Genomic DNA, 18,745 nt, shown 5'->3' with positions numbered 1-18,745 from the left:
TGCTGGCATATTGAGTGCGGCACTTTAAGACCATCATCTTTCAGGATTTGAAATAGCTCCACTGGAATTCCATCACCTCCCCTAGCTTTGCTTGTAGTGATGCTTTCTAAGGCGCACTTGACTTCACATTCCAGGATGTCTGGCTCTAGATAAGTGATCACACCATCATGATTATCTGGGTCATGAAGATTTTTTTTGTACAGTTCTGTGTATTCTTGCCACCTCTTCTTAATATCTTCTGCTTCTGATAGGTTCATACCATTTCTGTCCTTTATCGAGCCCATCTTTGCATGAAATGTTCCCTTGGTATCTCTAATTTTCTTAAAGAGATCTTTAGTCTTTCCCATTCTGTTGTTTCCTCTATTTCTTTGCATTGATCGCTGAAGAAGGCTTTCTTATGTATTCTTGCTATTCTTTGGAACTCTGCATTCAGATGCTTATATCTTTCCTTTTTTCCTTTGCTTTTCACCTCTCTTCTTTTCACAGGTATTTGTAAGGCTTCCCCAGACAGCCACTTTGCTTTTTTGCATTTCTTTTCCGTGGGGATGGTCTTGATCCCTGTCTCCTGTACAGTGTCACGAACCTCATTCCATAGTTCATCAGGCACTCTATCTATCAGATCTAGGCCCTTAAATCTATTTCTCACTTCCACTATATAATCATAAGGGATTTGATTTAGGTCATACCTGAATGGTCTAGCGGTTTTCCCTACTTTCTTCAATTTGAGTCTGAATTTGGTAATTAGGAGTTCATGATCTGAGCCACAGTCAGCTCCCGGTTTTGTTTTTGTTGACTGTATAGAGCTTCTCCATCTTTGGCTGCAAAGAATATAATCAATCTGATTTCGGTGTTGACCATCTGGTGATGTCCATGTGTAGCGTCTTCTCTTGTGTTGTTGGAAGAGGATGTTTGCTATGACCAGTGCATTTTTTTTGGCAAAACTCTTATTAGTCTTTGCCCTGCTTCATTCCACATTCCAAGGCCAAATTTTCCCATTACTCCAGGTGTTTCTTGACTTCGTACTTTTGCATTCCAGTTCCCTATAATGAAAAGGACATCTTTTTTAGGTGTTAGTTCTAAAAGGTCTTGTAGGTCTTCATAGAACCGTTCAACTTCAGCTTCTTCAGCGTTACTGGTTGGGGCATAGATTTGGATTACCGTGATATTGAATGGTTTGCCTTGGAGATGAACAGAGATCATTCTGTCGTTTTTGAGATTGCATCTAAGTACTGCATTTCAGACTCTTTTGTTGACCATGATGGCTACTCCATTTCTTCTGAGGGATTCCTGCCCACAGTAGTAGATGTAATGGTCATCTGAGTTAGATTCACCCATTCCAGTCCATTTTAGTTCGCTGATTCCTAGAATGTCGACGTTCACTCTTGCCATCTTTTGTTTGACCACTTCCAATTTGCCTTGATTCATGGGCCTGACATTGAAGCCTCCTGTTAAGTGCTTCCTTACAATTCCCCTATTATATTTGTAAAAAAGGTCATGACCAATTGAGTTTGTTTAGTATTAACCAGCCATATAGAAAGTCAATGATAAACAACAAATATAGTTACCAAGACAAACACCAAAGTTACAGTTCCAGACCCGATGGTGTGGGTAATACTTTGGAACCATCCGTGTGGGTCTAGCCCAGATAATTGATCAGCTAGTTGTTCAACTAAAGTTTCCAAATTAGTGGAAGAGGGCAAATGTTTAGAAAAGGTTTCAAAGATTTCCTTTTGCAGTAACTGTACATTCATAGAGGCATTATCATGTATGTTTTGTAAATGAAATTTGATTTGTTCCCAGTTGTAGGCACTATGATTGAAATGAACAAGAGTAACACAAAATTCAGTAGAATTCCAATCACATTTTAATATCACTTGTTTTTGCAAATCTATTCATTGATCTCCAACCCATTTGATGGCTGTTTTTAGTTCCTGTATTTCGTCTTGAATATCCTCATCTACCTGAGCCTGAGTAGCCCACATATTATGAGCATCTTCAGTCCAATTTTGGGTAAAATTATGTTTTGAATCGGGGTATGTAAAGCAGCGCCAGCGACAGCAGCAGTGGTGCAAATAGCTATTAACCCAAAATGCCAAGAATCAGCCATCCAACGAATTGTTTAGATCATTGGAGCAGTTTAAAAAGTAATCTGGAAGCAAGTCCAGCCATGGGACCTTCTTCCAAGGGTCGTTGGAGATTTATTGGTAACCACAAATTACATTGAGATTGAAGAATCAAAAGGGAATCATTTCTTAAAGAAATAGAGGAGTTAAGACAAGTGTATAGTTTGCCATTAATACAAGTTACAGAACATAAAGTCTTATTAAATTGTAATTTTCCTATGTCTATAACAAAATGAAATGGGACACAGGCCTGTATAAAATATGGTTGATTATAGCTAAAGAAATAGTAACTATGACTACGACTGGTCCCTGTGAAAAGTCCGGTCCAAGTCCCAAGTATTTTGGTGCTCGCAGCAAGTTTCCAAATGTCTCATTGTTCAGGCCCACTCTGTTTATCGAAGACAACCCTAGGAAGAGTTGGGGCTAATCCACCCTCAAGCCACCCAAGAAGTCCTTTGACATGGTAATGCTCCATCCTAGTGTCAGTGACCTCCCGTGTCGCTTGAGTAGCATGGTCACACACACAATGCTGTTAATATCATCTGAGCAGTTAGATAACCACATACCACGGGGTCCCCAGTCAACAATTGTATGATTAGCCACAAACATTAATTTTCCTGATTTGGCTTGACATTTATCCCAACGAACAGGAGTATATATAAAGTTCTTATAAGTAAACCCTTTGCATAATGTTCTTTGTTCTTTCCCTAATTCTTTCCCTAAAGTCTCAGTAGTATAAACATGGTTCACAGACAAAGAAAGGGCAGTAAATAATCCAATCAACATCCGAAAGTCCTTTTTGGGAGGCAGGGCGAAAGCCCAAGTTTGTCGGCTAACGTTTAAGCATAAATTCTGCTGGGCCCATGCACAAAGGAAGGACTTCATAACCTAGAGAAATATTAATTAGTTTTCCTTCATCTTCAGGGTGTGAGGGCCCTTTAATGCTCCAGGGAGAAGGCATATGTATAGAGTCATTGGTTGAAACAGTTGGTCCTCTCTCTGTCCATTCGACCACCTGTAGTAGAGGGGTGTTGGATATGTAAGCCCAGTAAGTATGATTAGTTAGAGCTCGAATGGGGGAGGCACAGGCAAGCAGACAGCATTGCCAGGAGAATGTATTCAGGACTCCGAGGTATTTCCTGTTGAGAGACCAAATTTTCAGCTTGATTAGTAAGGGTTTTTATTTGTCCCCAAGTGGGGAGATCATAAGGTTGATGTCGCTGAGGGCGGTGCTTCCTGGAGATCTTTAGAGACGCCATGGCCCGTATTGGAATTTCTTCTTCCTGGGGTTTTCGTTGTTTCGTCTCTAGTTTGAAGGCCGGGGGCCCCCTTGGGTTGAATCTTCTGAAGAGGAAGCCATGTGAGTTTGTTGGATCCATCTGGGAATCACAAGCATACCCCTTTCCCTGTAAGATTAGTTTCCCAGATTTCCATTGTTTCCTTAACCAGTCTTGGTACCAAATGGGCAGAGGAAGAGAAGTGTCCTTCAATTCCTCAAAATGCTTTTCTGCTCTTGTTAAGCTATCTCCCAGTGGTAAGATTAAAAAATTTAAAACAAATAAAGCTGTATTAACAATAGTTAAAGGTTTAGAAAATATCTTATGTTGGAGTCTAGTAAAGTCTGCTTTAGATAAGGAAGACAGTAGTGTTCCTGTGTATTCCCCCTTTAAAAATTTTTTTATTTGCAACTTTAGTGTGTGATGTGCCTGTTCGACTATGCCTTGTGCCTGTGGATTATAAGGAATACATGTAATATGGTTAATAGAAAAAGATTGTAAAAATTGTTTAAAGTGTCTTGAAATATAGGCAGGGCCATTGTCTGTTTTTATAGAACTAGGAGTTCCCATTACAGCAAAACGTACAGCTAATAAGTGAGTTATAAGGTGTTGTGCAGCCTCACCATGAAGAGGTGTGGCCGAAATAAAAGAAGAATTAGTGTCAATATGGACATGCAAGAAAGAAAATGGAGAAAGTTCACGGCAATGAGTTACATCCATTTGCCATAGTTCATTAGGTTGCAAAGCGTGAGGATTAATACCTAGTGTGATGGGTTGAAGATGTAGGCGCCTACAAGTAGAGCAATTACTAATAATTTCTTTAGCCTGGCTGTATGGGATTTTCCATAGCTGGTGTAGAGAGCCAGCAGTGTTATGCAACAGAGCATGCTGTTCCTCTGGAGTAGCAAAGGAAATCAGTGTATCAGCCTGCTCATTACCATGAGTCATGGGGCTGGGAAGGCAAGAATGTGGTCGAATATGTGTAAAATAAATGAGAGAATTGCAGTTTCTAACAACAGATTGTACTTCAAAAAAGAGTTGTTGAATAATAGGTTGATTGGAGTTTAAGGTGGAGGTTTCTATATTTTTTAATACAAAAACTGAATATGTAGAGTCAGAGACTATATTAATGGGGTAAGGATGTAGGCAAATAACTTGAATGAGAGCATATAATTCACTTTGTTGAGCAGAATGAAATTTAGTAGAAAAGACTTTATATTCCTTAAGAGACCAGAAAGAAGCTTTAGCGTTTTTAGTCCCGTCTATATAAAAAACCTTAGCTTGTGGTATAGGCTGTGAGCTGATAATGCGGGAAATAATAAATTCAGTATTTTTGAAGAAATTCCACAGCTTACCAGAAGGATAATGAAATGAAATTTCTCCAAAATATTCCTGAAAAGCTTTAAAGAAGACTTACAGTCCAATGAGGGAAACAGAACACAAGCAAGTAGACAACAAGTATACGATTACAACTTGTGACAAGTGCCAAGAGGGAAACTAACAGAGAAGATATGGTTGGAGGGAGGTGTCCTCTGTTAGCAGGGACCTGAGGGAGAAACACGCCAGCCATGCAGAGAGCTGTGATAAGAACATTGTGGGCTGAGAGAGCAGAATGTAGGAAGGCCCAGAGGCTAAGTAAATTTTCTAAATGAAGAACTGAGAGGTGGCTGGCAGGACTGGAGTCTAGGGCAGGGAGGCAGAAAGAGAATGCCCCAGGTGAGTTGGGAGGGTGGACTAGGGTCAGGTCACAAGTGACTGGAAACTGTAGAGTGTGTAGTTCTAAATCACCTCATTGTCTGAGTCCAAGACATTCTCTGTCTCAAAGCCACACTCAGAACATTGCCTTTGATGCTTACACTTTCCTACTCATTAAAACCCGGGAGATATTCTTCTCTTGTCAATGACTTCAAACTCGCTCTGTTTGCTGCATGAGAGGTCGATGAATCCAAGATACGAAGTGTTGAGGCAAGGAATGGACTTTATGCGGAAAGCCTGCTGATGGAGAAGATGGTAGACTAATGTCTCAAGCTAACCATCTTGTGGGTTCTGGATGCCAGGTTCTTTCATAGAGCCAGAGGGAGAAAAGCAATAAGGAAAAAAAGTCAGAAAGCAGAATAGAGAGGGAGAGGCAATGAGGAAGTAAAGTAAAAAGGGGTGTTCAGACTTGCTGAACATCTCTCGGAAGGGCCAGCCTTTGGAAGGGGTGTGTTAATCTCTTCTTTTTAACAGGTGGGCAGGGTCAGATTATCTTCCTGTGAGCTAAACAAAGGCACTTTAGTTTAACAGTCAGGCAGAGGGGCAGGGTTCTCTGAGGCAGGCTATTATATATTATTGTAATAACAAAAGCAATAAAAAGCAAATCAAAGAAATAGTTCCAACATGGAGTCAGAATTGGCTTCTCCCTACAACACTCTCTCACCTCACCTTGACCAGCCCATTCCATATCCAACCTGTCAGCACCTCCTGCTGATTCCATCTGCAAATAGCTTTCCAAATCCATCCACTTCCCTTCACCTCCACTGTCACCACTCTGGATCACACTGCCTCTCTTGCCTAATCCCTTGTAGAAGCTTTCTAGCCTCTCCAGTCCTGGTAAACTGGCTCTGGAGGGCTGACAGGTAGGGAAGTCCTGATTTGTAGTATTTGCAGGAATATTTGGTGTAAATATTCATACCATGGCTTTCTTCAGCCTAGCAACCTGATGCCACTACATGTGGCTTTGGGAAAATTATGAACACAGTCCACTTTCTTGAATCGGAGCAAACAGCAGCTGCATACCACCGTGTAGGCATACTTGCTCCCATCTTGCAGCATTCCCCTCCATTGTCCATACAGCAACCAAAGTACTTTTTTTCTTTTCAGTTGAAGTATAGTTGATTTACAATGTTGTGTTCAGTTCAGTTCAGTTCAATCACCCAGTCGTGTCCGACTATTTGTGACCCCATGAATTGCACCACGCCAAGTCTCCCTGTCCATCACCAACTCCTGGAGTTCACTCAACTCATGTCCATCGAGTCGGTGATGCCATCCAGCCATCTCATCCTCTGTCGTCCCCTTTTCCTCCTTCCCCCAATCCCTCCCAGCATCAGAGTCTTTTCCAATGAGTCAACTCTTCGCATGAGGTGGCCAAAGTACTGGAGTTTCAGCTTTACCATCATTCCTTCCAAAAAACACCCAGGGCTGATCTCCCTTAGAATGGACTGGTTGTATCTTCTTGCAGTCCAAGGATCTCTCAAGAGTCTTCTCCAACACCACAGTTCAAAAGCATCAATTCTTCAGTGCTCAGCTTTCTTCACAGTCCAACTCTCACATCCATACATGACCACTGGAAAAACCATCACCTTGACTAGATGGACCTTTGTTGGCAAAGTAATGTCTCTGCTTTTGAATATGCTATCTAGGTTGGTCATAACTTTCCTTCCAAGGAGTAAGCATCTTTTGATTTCATGGCTGCAGTCACCATCTGCAGGGATTTTGGAGCCCCCAAAAATAAAGTCTGACACTGTTTCCACTTAGCTTCATGCAATGACATATATGCAATATTTAAAAATATATATATATATAATAAATTCTTGTTCATATTCTTTTCCATTATAGGTTATTATAAGATTCTATGCCATACAGTAGATCCTTATTGTTTATCTGTTTTATATATGGTACTGTGTATCTGTCAAACCCAAACTTTAAATGTGTCCTTAACCCTCCCCTCAACTTTCCCCTTTGTTAACCACGTTTGTTCTCTATGTTTGTGAGTCTAGTTTTTTTTTAATAAATAAGTTCATTTGTAAAATTATTTTTAGATTCCACATATAAGTGAGATCATATGATAGTTGGCTTTGACTTACTTCACTTAATATGGTAATCTCTAGTTCTGTCCATGTTGCTGCAAATGGCATTATTTCATTCGATTTATGACTGAGTAATACTCCCTTGTGTATATATACCACATCTTTATTTATTTATCTGTCATTGGACATTAGGTTGCTTCCATGTCTTGGCTGTTGTAAATGGTGCTGCTACAAACACTGGAGTAAACGTTATCATTTCAAATTACGATTTTCTCCAGATATGTGCCCAGGAGTGGGGTTGCTGGATCATATGGTAACTCTATTTTTAGTTTTTTAAGAAATATCCATACAGTTCTCCATAGTGACTGTACCAAGTTATATGCCCACCAACAATGTAGGAGGGTTCCTTTTTATCCACACCCTCTCCAGCATGTTATTTGTAGACTTTTTCATGATTGCCTTTCTGACCACTGTGAGATGACACCTAATTGTAACCAGAGTATTCTTTTTAAAGCACGGATCTGATCATGTCCCTCCCTTCTCAATGCCTTTCCACTGTGTTTTTTAAAAAAACTTGCTTATTCAGTGCATAGGCTCTCCATTGCTGTGCGGGCATGGGCTTTCTCTAGTAGCAAGTGGGGGCTACTCTCTAGTTGCGGTGTGCTGGTTTTTCCTTGTAGTGGCTTTTCTTTGTGAGGAGCACAAATTCTAGGGCACGGGGTTTCAGTAGTTAGAGCGTGGGCTCAGAAGTTGTGGTGCATGGTCTTAGTGCTCTGTGGCATGTGGGATCTTAGTTCCCAGACCAGGGACTGAATTCATGTCCCCTGCATTAGCAGGCATATTTTTAACCACTGGACCACCAGGGAAGTCCCCTCCCATTATGTTTTGACTTTATCTGAACTGAGGCAGTTTTCTTAAAAGAAGAGCCCAGACTTGGTCCTGAGTTCATGTCAAGAATTTTGAAGCTAATTCTTATAGATGACACAAACACATCTTTGAGCCAGCTAAACCTTTTTATTTATTTGGCTGCACCAGTTCTTAGTTGCCCTATGTGGGATGTAGTTCCATGACCAGGGATTGAACGCAGGTCCCCTGCACTGGGAGTCCAGAGTCCTAACCACTGGGCCACCTCGGAAGTCCCGAGCTAGCTAAACTTTTAAATCATTTTACAAGTATCCCATTGACTCCACCCAACTTGTATGTAAATTTATCTCACTTGCCCAGTCCTGTGACTGCCCAAGGCTGAGAATGTAGTTCATACTTGCAAACACCCTCTGGCCTATGATATATGTGCCTATGATATATGTCCATAATGAATCATTATGGACCTCATGAGTCTGATACAGTGAAAATTAAAGCAAAAAGTGCCAGGACTGGCCTCATGTGTCTCTATTTTCTAGCATATCTTTCAGTGCTGAACATATGGTAGGTGCTCAATAAATGTTATTCCTCCTTTTCCTTCCTAGACACAGTGCTTGCTTTCTTGATGGCCCCAGTTCAGTTCAATTCAGTTCAGACGCTCAGTCGTGTCTGACTATTGCAACCCCATGAATCGCAGCACGCCAGGCATCCCTGTCCATAACCAACTCCGGGAGTTCACTCAGGTTCACGTCCATTGAGTCAGTAATGCCATCCAGCCATCTCATCCTCTGCCGTCCCCTTCTCCTCCTGCCCCCAATCCCTCAAAGCATTAGAGTCTTTTCCAATGAGTCAACTCTTCGCATGAGGTGGCCAAAGTACTGGAGTTTCAGCTTTAGCATAATTTCTTCCAAAGAAATCCCAGAGCTGATCTCCTTCAGAATGGACTGGTTGGATCTCCTTGCAGTCCAAGGGACTCTCAAGAGTCTTCTCCAACACCACAGTTCAAAAGCATCAATTCTTCGGTGCTCAGCTTTCTTCACAGTCCAACTCTCACATCCATACATGACCACTGGAAAAACCATAGCCTTGACTAGACAGACCTTTGTTGACAAAGTAATGTCTCTGCTTTTCAATATGCTATTTAGGTTGGTCATAACTTTTCTTCCAAGGAGTAAGCGTCTTTTAATTTCATGGCTGCAATCACCATCTGCAGTGATTTTGGAGCCCCCCCAAATAAAGGTGAAACGGTTTCCACTGTTTCCCCATCTATTTCCCATGAAATGATGGGACCAGATGCCATGATCTTCGTTTTCTGAATGTTGAGCTTTAAGCCAACTTTTCCATTCTCCACTTTCACTTTCATCAAGAGGTTTTTTAATTCCTCTTCACTTTCTGCCATAAGGGTGGTGTCATCTGCATATCTGAGGTTCTTGATATATCTCCTGGCAATCTTGATTCCAGCTTGTGCTTCTTCCAGCCCGGTGTTTCTCATGATGTACTCTGCATATAAGTTAAATAAGCAGGGTGACAATATACCGCCTTGACGTACTCCTTTTCCTATTTGGAACCAGTCTGTTGTTCCATGTCCAGTTCTAACTGTTGGTTCCTGACCTGCATATAGGTTTCTCAAGAGGCAGGTCATGTGGTCTGGCATTCCCATCTCTCAGAATTTTCCATATTTTATTGTGATCCACACAGTCGAAGGCTTTGGCATAGTGAATAAAGCAGAAATAGATGTTTTTCTGGAACTCTCTTGCTTTTTCCATGATCCAGCAGATATTGGCAATTTGATCTCTGGTTCCTCTGCCTTTTCTAAAACGAGCTTGAACATCTGGAAATTCACGGTTCACGTATTGCTGAAGCCTGGCTTGGAGAATTTTGAGCATTACTTTACTAGTGTGTGAGATGAGTGCAATTGTGCAGTAGTTTGGGCATTCTTTGGCATTGGCTTTCTTTGGGATTGGAATGAAAACTGACCTTTTCCAGTCCTGTGGCCACTGCTGAGTTTTCCAAATGTGCTGGCATATTGAGTGCAGTACTTTCACAGCATCATCTTTCAGGATTTGAAATAGCTCAATTGGTATTCCATGACCTCCACTAGCTTTGTTCATAGTCATGTTTTCTAAGGCCCACTTGACTTCACATTCCAGGATGTCTGGCTCTAGGTGAGTGATCACACCATTGTGATTATCTTGGTTGTGAAGGTCTGTACACTCTGCCCTGGGAAGTGTTGTGGGCAGGAAGCATGCATGGTTCAGAGGTGGGGCATGACTCGAGGGGAGGCAGTGGGCGTCCCTATAGTGTTTCCCCAGGACAGGCTGAACCGGCCAGGGATGGCAGGTGTTACCTTCTCCTCTTGAGTTAGAAAAGTAGAATAAGCTCAATTACAGGCTAGTTAATAGTTACTAATGTTTTGACCTGTGCATTACAGTTTACATAATACGTCCCTATAAATTTTCTCATTTAGTTTTTGCAGTAGTCCTATGAGGTCACGCATTTTATAAGAGAGGAATCTTAAACTCATTAAAATGATTTATGAAGGTCAAATCACTGGTGTTGGAACAAAGACTCCTGGCTTTCAGACATTCAATATAATGTTCCTTGTACTGTACCGTATTTGATTTCGAGAGAGGTTTCTCCTGCTTCTTAGGTTTGCTGTGTTGATGGTACATTGCTGGAAATCTTGAAGCAAATCTGCCAAACACATTTGATTTCTCAGAGGGTTTTGTTTCCCTTTGGTCTTAAGAATGCCAGACTTGTGACTGTAAATTAATTCTCTGTACCCTTGGGGATTAAACCTTCCAAGTGAATTGTAGCAACACATTTTTACAGAAGGTGCTGGTAAAACAACCTCTTTAGCTCTTTGTAAGTTTCAGAGGACTGGGGAAAGTCCTAATGCTATGGCAACTAGCAGTTGAATGATACACAACATTCTTTGAGCTAAAAAGTATCTTGTTAGATACACTAGAGAAGGCTTCAGCTGTAATTGCTTAAATTCCTTTCATAATGAGAACATTTTATTACTCCACTGAAATGTGTGCCAAGAAATTCTGTACTTAAAATTACTAAGTAAACCAAATCGCTTTGACACTGAATAACTTCCAACAAGAGAATGGCCATGGTTCAATATACAGACTTAGATCAATTAATCCCTAAAAGTCAAAATGAAACCCAGGCTTTATTTCATTTTTCCTGTGTGTATGTTAGTTGCTCAGTCATACGTGACTCTTTGAGACCCAATGGACTATAGGCCTCCTGGCTCCTCTGTGATTGAGATTTTCCTGGCAAGAATAGTACAGTGGGTTGTCATTCCCTTTGCCAGGGGATCTTCCCCACCTAGAACCTGAACCCGGGTCTCCTGCATTGCAAGCAGATTCTTTACTGTCTGAGCCACCAGGGAAGCCCATTTATATCATAAACATAAAAATCAGTGTAGATTTGGGAATTAAAATTTAAAGAGAAGAGTATATACATGACTATAAGAAAACAGACACAAATATTTTATGATGTTTGAATTGGAGGACTTCCTAAGTATAAATAAAGAAATTGTAAAGAATAGATTTACATAGATAGAAAATTTTAAAATTCTATATATCCAAAAACATAATAAACCAAATTTAGAGGCAAAAGGTGTACTGGGAAAAATACTTCCATCTGGGGAATCAAAGTATATTATTCTTAATATAAAAAATAGGCAAAAAAATAAAAGAGGCAAAGTTCACAAAGAAAGAAATACAACTAATCAATAAATATGTTCAGAATCATCCAACCTCATGGAAAGTCAAAGAAGTGCACATTAAATCTATAGTGAATACTTTTTTTACCTGCTCAGACTGGCAAGAGGGCATTTTCAGTTTTATATTTTGTGAAAATTTTGTGGAGATAATGTAGTGATGTGCATTAAGAGCCATAAAATTTCATATTTCCCTGAAGCTAACAAGAAACTCGTTGGACCTGTATGAAGAACATCAACATTTTTTAATGTATTCATTTTTACTGTGGGGCATATCATATTTCTGCCTGGAAAGACTTAACCTTATAAATACATATATCAATTTTCCCAAATTTTTAAGTGTAATGTAATTCCAGTGAAAAATTATATTAGTATTTTATTTTGGGAGGTCGATGGGAACTGACAAACTGATTTTAATTTTTCTTTTATGTTCTGAGTAAAACATTTTCTTGGGGCACAGAAAATTTTGTTGTGTAAGAATAAATAGGAAGGTAAGCCAAGATTTAAAATTTGAACATTACATAGGAAAGATGCCTGCAGTGGGATATTAATACCTGTTATGAAGCCAAGAAATCTAGAAGCAGGATGGTGCAAGAAAAGATAGATAGATCTAACAGAATAGACTGACCACATGCAAACCCTAATATATGTGGGAATTTTGCATGTAGTAACAAGGTAGAAAAATATGATTATTCAAAAGCTGTTGTTGAGTCAATTGAGAAACTGTATGGGGAAAAAAGTAAAAACAGACTTTTACTTAGTAGCATATAGCAACATAAATCCCAAATGAAATTAGTTAATAAAGAGAAGTGATACTATAAAAAGCTAGAAAATAAAGATATAGGAGCATGAGTTGGGGTTCTTGGTGTCCCCAGTGGCATGAGCTTCAGTGTGATGCAGGGAGGACCAAGGAAGCGGAGGCAGCTGGGGCCAGAGCCAGAAAAGAGAGGAAGAAAAGAAAGATGAATACCTATTTCATGTTCTAGTGCAAAAGGCCTTTTTAAGTAAAGAAAAACTTTAACGAGAAAGGTTGATAAAGCTGATTACACAATAGTTTAAAACTACCACAAGTTAAATTAGTAAATAAATAACTATTTACTACAGAATAAAAGACAAAGTTAAAACCCTTGAAAAAGAAAAAGCCTAAAGAGCCATGACCATCCTCAGGTTTGGTAACTCACTAGAATGACTACAGAACTCAGGAAAGCACTATAATTATAATTAAAATTTTATCGTAGTAAAAGGAAAACAGGAAAACACTAAAATCAACAGAAGGAGAAACATGTAAGGGCAGAGTCTGGGAGGGGTCCAAGCATGAGGCTTCTGATTTTCCTCCCCTTACTGAGTCATGGATGGCATTGCTTCCTGCTCACGATATGTGACAACACTCACAGAATAGTGCCAATCAGGAAAGCTCACCTGCGCTTTTGGCATCTGGAGTTTTTAGTGGAGCTTGATCACATATTGTCCACAGGGCTGACTCTGTTTTCATCCATTCCAGGGGCTCAGACTAATGCTTTTAGTCTCTAATTCCTCCAGAGGTCGAAGGTACAGCATGGCTCAAAGCCCCTATCACATAAATCACATCATTAGACTGTCCTCCAGGAAAACAAAGACACTCTTGTCAGTAAGGGCCTTTCCTGGGGCCCAGAGATCACCTACCAGCTGCCAAGCACAAAATCAAGGTGCCAGTGGATTCCAGTCCTGGTGAGGGCTGTCTTCCGACCTTGCAGATATCCACCTTCTTCCTGTGTCCTCATGTGCTGTGGAGAGAGAGTGAGCTCTCTGGTGTCTCCGCTAATAAGAACGTTAATCGGAACAAGGCTCCATCCATATGATCTCATTTAACCTTAATCACTTCTTTACTCCAAATGCAGCCACAATGGGAGTGAGGGCTTCAACACAAGAATTTTGAGGGGATACAATTCAGTCCACAGCATATATTAATAAATAGCTCAGTTATTTAGTGAGTTCTAGAACTTCTGTGTTTGCTCTGCCTTGGCCATTTCCAGCTTCCCATGTTATATCTTTTAATTAGTATCTCTAGTAGGCATGGCTCTGTCCTCTTGTCACTTTCTGGATCTGTCAGAATAGGGGCATTTGATGTCATTATCCTAAAGATTCAGCCTTGCTTCCTATCCTGTGGTATCAGAGTGCCAGAGATGAGCATGAGTACCCATGAAGCTTGGAGTCTTAGAAGTCCCCACAGACTTCATTTGCTGTGTTTTCCTACAACCCTGGAAAATTCCATGGACAGAAGATCCTGGCGGGCTACAGTCCATGGGGTCTCCAAGGGTCAGATATGACTAAATGATTGAGCACACTCCCCACCCCCCATCCTGCTTTGGTGGTCCAGCCTACAGGTGGAACCTCAGTATTATTCATGTCCAGCATTCCAGTCTTCACCCTAGGGATGAACCTAGGCTAGTTGATGAGGGTTCTGTTTATTTAGTGTTTCCCCATCTCCCATAGGAGTACTGGATGCTCTCCCAGAAAAGAGCACACCTATCCTCAGAATTTCCCTGTATTTCCTTCTTTTGTCTGCCAGGTTAGAAATAATAATAATAAAAAACCATGTGATCTATGCCTATATTTGCCACTTTCTGTGGACACTGTGTATCAGTTACTCAGATGGCTTTATGGGTGCCCACCTGTGCAGAGGCGACTCTTTGCTGTCATCCCTCATTTGGTCCCTGTGGCATTGAATGCCACATTTTAACACCTACTCCATTTCATGACCCTAAAATCTCCCAAACATTAAATTATAACTTTTGAAAACTACTAAGTAGTTTGAAGCGGAGAAGGCAATGGCATCCCTCTTTAGTAGTCTTGCCTGGAAAATCCAATGGACAGAGGAGCCTGGTAGGCTGCAGTCCATGGAGTCGCTAAGAGTTGGACACGACTCAGCGACTTCACTTTCTCGCATTGGAGAAGGAAATGGTAACCCACTCCAGGGTTCTTGCCTTGAGAATCCCAGGGATGGAGGAGCCTAGTGGACTGCCATCTATGGGTCGCACAGGGTCAGATATGACTGAAGTAACTTAACAGCAACAGCAGCAGCAAGTAGTGTGAAGAGTCCTGCCTATCCCTCCCGGTGCATCCATGGTCTCTCAGCCTATCTCTGCTTGCACCCCATCTTTCACCCATTCCCATGTTGAGTCTCAGTGCCATTGTGTACTTATTCAGCATTTGGTGATAAAAAAGGTGAAAGGTTAGTGATCAAATTGGCTACATCAAAATATCCTATTTTGTTGCAGTGCACCCATGTTTGCTTACTCACCAATTTTTCCACCAGGCCTCCGAAGTGATCTTTTGTACAAAAAGAACAGAAAATGTCACAAGGTAATTTATGAGGCTTAACAGGGACTAAAAAGCAACTGAAAGAAAAGAAGTGAAAGTGTTAGTCTCTTAGTTGTGCCTGATTCTTTGCCATGCCTTGGACTGTAGCCCACCAGGCATCTCTGTCCATGGGATTCTCCAGGCAAGAAGACTGGAGTGAGTAGCCATTCCCTTCTCCAGGGCATCTTCCCAACCCCACGGATCCAACTTAGGTCTCCTGCATTGCAGGCAGATTCTTTACCATCTGAGCCACCAGAGAAGCCCCCCAATAGCAACTAGATCATAATAATAACAGTTACCATGCACAGGTATATCGTAATTAGACACAAGGCAAGAAAATATAAGGAAAGGTAAAGTCATCAAAAATGTTCATGTATTAGTTTTCTAAGACTACCATAACCGATCACTGCAAACTGGGAAGCTGCAACAACAGAAATTACCGTCTCAGAGTTCTGGAAGCTGGAAGTCTGAGAACAAGATGTCAGCAGACTTCGTTTCTGTGGAGCCTCTCTTCCTGGTTTGCAGGTGGCCACCTTCTCACTGTATCCTCATGGCCTTTCCTCTGTGTGCAGAGAGTGTCTGGTGTCTCTTCCTCTTCGTGTAGGACACCAGTCCTGTAGGATTAGGTCCCTACCCTTTAACCTTAATTACCTCATTAGAGGCCCCATTTCCAAATACAGTCACACTGAGCGTTAGGGCTTCAGCATATGAATTTGGGGAGACACAACTCGGTCTATATAACTCTGGTTCTAACTGCAATTTTCTAATAATGACCTAGCTCTCTTGGGCTCAGTGGGGCATTACCTTCCTTATTTTTCATAGAGCCCATTTTACCATGAGGGTCAGAGGTTCTCAAAGGTTAGGTGGTGTCCTCAGGTCACCTGCAAGTAAGTGCTTGGCCAGGATCAAAACTCCATACTTCATGTAAGATCAAAATAGGTTATGGTCCTGAATGCTGCTTTTATGCCATGCATCCCGAGACCACGGATTCCTGTCAGTCGAGGACAGCATGTAGGGTAATACATTTGAAAGCCATCTGCCAACAGTGAAATACTTTATTCAGAAAGCAAGTATTGGCAAAAAGAATCTTTTTAGCAGCCAACCCTCTTCCTGGGGAGAAAGCTCAACTGAGTTTGGTTCTCTAAAGATAGAAGAATTGGCACTTGCAGCTGAGGGCCAATGAAGGGCAGTGTTTCTCTGTGCTGGTAGGAGGCCCCAGCAGGGTGCAAAGGCCAGAGGACAGGGTGAGGTTTCTCTTCTGTTACACTTCTAACAATTGCTGCCCCAGGATGCTGAAAGCACCCTTTATGACCAGCATCTTTTTTTTTTTTTTTTTACTTTATTTTTCTTTACATACTGTATCAGTTTTGCCATACATTGACATGAATCCACCACGGGTGTACATGCATTCCCAAACACGAACCCCCGTCCCACCTCCCTCCCCAAAACATCTCTCTGGGTCATCCCCGTGCACCAGCCCCAAGCATGCTGTATCCTGCATCGGACATAGACTGGCAATTTGATTCTTACATGATAGTATACATGTTTCAATGCCATTCTCCCAAATCATCCCACCCTCTCCTTCTCCCTCTGAGTCCAAAAGTCGACTATACACATCTGTGTCTTTTTTGCTGTCTTGCATACAGGGTATGACCAGCATCTTAAGAAGGTAAAGACCTTGAAGAACCTTAACTGGGAAGGCACCACAATATTTCTGAATTTCAAACCCAATTTGAAGGTTACTGTTTAAAGGACCTTTCTTAAAAAAGGATCTTTCCTTAAAAAGAGATTGTATTTGGAGATATTCAGAATGTAAAAGTATTCTCTAAAGAAAGTTGAAACAACTATAGTAATTCATCCACTTTAAGTCTATAAATAAATATTCATTTAACAATAAGAATAACATGCTCTTTGGCTCTTTGGAGGATGGCGGTGGGGAATATCTAAAAATAATGATTGGCTAAATAACATTGTAAGAAATCTTACTAAGATGAGAGGTGAAAATTCAACATATCCCTTTGGAGGCTGGTATTCACATTATAAATGGATCCTTCATTTTATAGAAGTCTTAAGCATAGGTCCAGGTTTGATTGCCAATTATCTTCACCCCAGCAGGGCTCTGAAAATCTGAGAAAGTGGGGGTTTGTAGGCTCTTAGGGCACAAAGGGAAGACTTTCTTGTCTTGGGTTTTGTTTTTTGTGTGTATGTGTGTGTGTTTTTTAATTAAGTATACAACCTGAGTCATATCTGACCTAAGTGACAAATTATCTAAAATGTTGGGATTGCATATGTTGTATGTGTGTGTCAGTCACTCAGTCATGCCCAACTATTTGGGACCCCATGGACTGATCGACTGTATCCTGGCAAGGCTCCTCTGTCCATGGAATTCTTTAGGCAAGAATATGGAGTGGGTAGCCATTCCCTTCTCCAGAGGATCTTCCCGACCCAGGGATTGAACTCAGGTCTTATGCGTTGCAGGCAGATTCTTTACCATCTGAGCCACCAGGGAAGTAGTACAATGATTTATTTGTTCATACAGAGAATGAAGTTAGTTCCTGCTGTGAATATCCTCATAGTTCCTTTATCTTAAGAGTGAAATCATACTTACTATGTACACACTCTTTAAAAGAATCTGTTAGGAAATATGAATGCCAAGCTAATTATTCTTGTAACAAGCAGCAAGAAGAAAACAGTGAAATACCTATTCTATCTCTTCCCCCGTGATAGTTCCACTCTTCTTTGCAAAAAGTGTCTCCTCTTATAACCAAAAGTAGGATCTGGTTGCTCGCCACTCAAAAGGCAATAAAAGGCAAGGCAAATGGAAAGCAAAGTTTGCTTTATTTTGGATGCCAAGAGGTTGAGGGGGGATTTCTGTCCAAAGAGTGACTCCCCATCAGTGATAGTCAGTGGTCATGAGCTTTTGTGATGAAATGAGGAGGCTACCATGCAGAAACAGCACTGTCATCTTGGAATTGGTCCTGTGCTGGTCTGATCAGCATCTTCTTGACTGTTTTAGGTACAGTAACTCTTCAGTTGTAGGGTCTGTTTGTGCCCGTTTCCTTGAAGCCTGTTCTCAGGATTGTGGCAGTTTATGTCATGTGCCCATTGTCTGGTCATCCCGCACCTGGCGGAGGTTTCAGTATCTATCAGACAGCTCACACGATGTGGCTCAGAACATTATCTATAGCCCTACAGAAGGAACTAAAGGTCCTTGAGTATGTTTACTGATTAACTCTCATTGTTTAGTCTTGTTGAACTGTTTTCCTTTGTTTCTGCATTTTCTTGCTTCTCTGATTAAACTTACTCTTTGGCTAAAGTTTTTCCACAGACAAAAGGCAGGCAGAGGACGGGGGATGGGGAAGGACCATAGGGTCCTGCCTGGTTTCACTCTGGCATTGTCTCCTCTAAGCCAGATGGCTATCAAATGTTTATTTTCTCAAGCATGCTAAGTTTCATAACATCTGCTCTCGGTACAGAGCGTGGAAGACGTTTTAAGAAGTCATTTGTATTAAACAGGAAAATATGAAGAAAGTTTGGTAACCAGCAGAGTGTGCTAAGGAAGCAGTTCTGAATTCTGTACCCTCAGTATGACATAACTTTGTGTCTGATAGATCTTTGTCTGTG

General features: G+C 41.1%; 1 long non-coding RNA gene across 2 annotated transcripts; it reads right to left on the bottom strand.

Annotated features, from left to right (window-relative positions):
* LOC108637785 lies at positions 1,344-15,687 on the bottom strand. Of its 2 annotated transcripts, none has more exons than XR_001919314.1 (4): positions 15,562-15,687; positions 13,445-13,545; positions 13,202-13,351; positions 1,344-3,262 (listed from the first exon to the last, which is right to left on the bottom strand). It is a non-coding gene; the product is annotated as an uncharacterized LOC108637785 (long non-coding RNA). The 2 variants fall into 2 exon arrangements; XR_001919315.1 differs by lacking the exon at positions 1,344-3,262 and adding an exon at positions 3,283-3,502.

The sequence above is a fragment of the Capra hircus genome, chromosome 16 (assembly GCF_001704415.2).
Source record: "Capra hircus breed San Clemente chromosome 16, ASM170441v1, whole genome shotgun sequence".
Taxonomy (NCBI): domain Eukaryota; kingdom Metazoa; phylum Chordata; class Mammalia; order Artiodactyla; family Bovidae; genus Capra; species Capra hircus.
The sequence above is the reverse complement of the archived record's forward strand: the minus strand, read 5'-3'. Positions and strand labels throughout refer to the sequence as shown.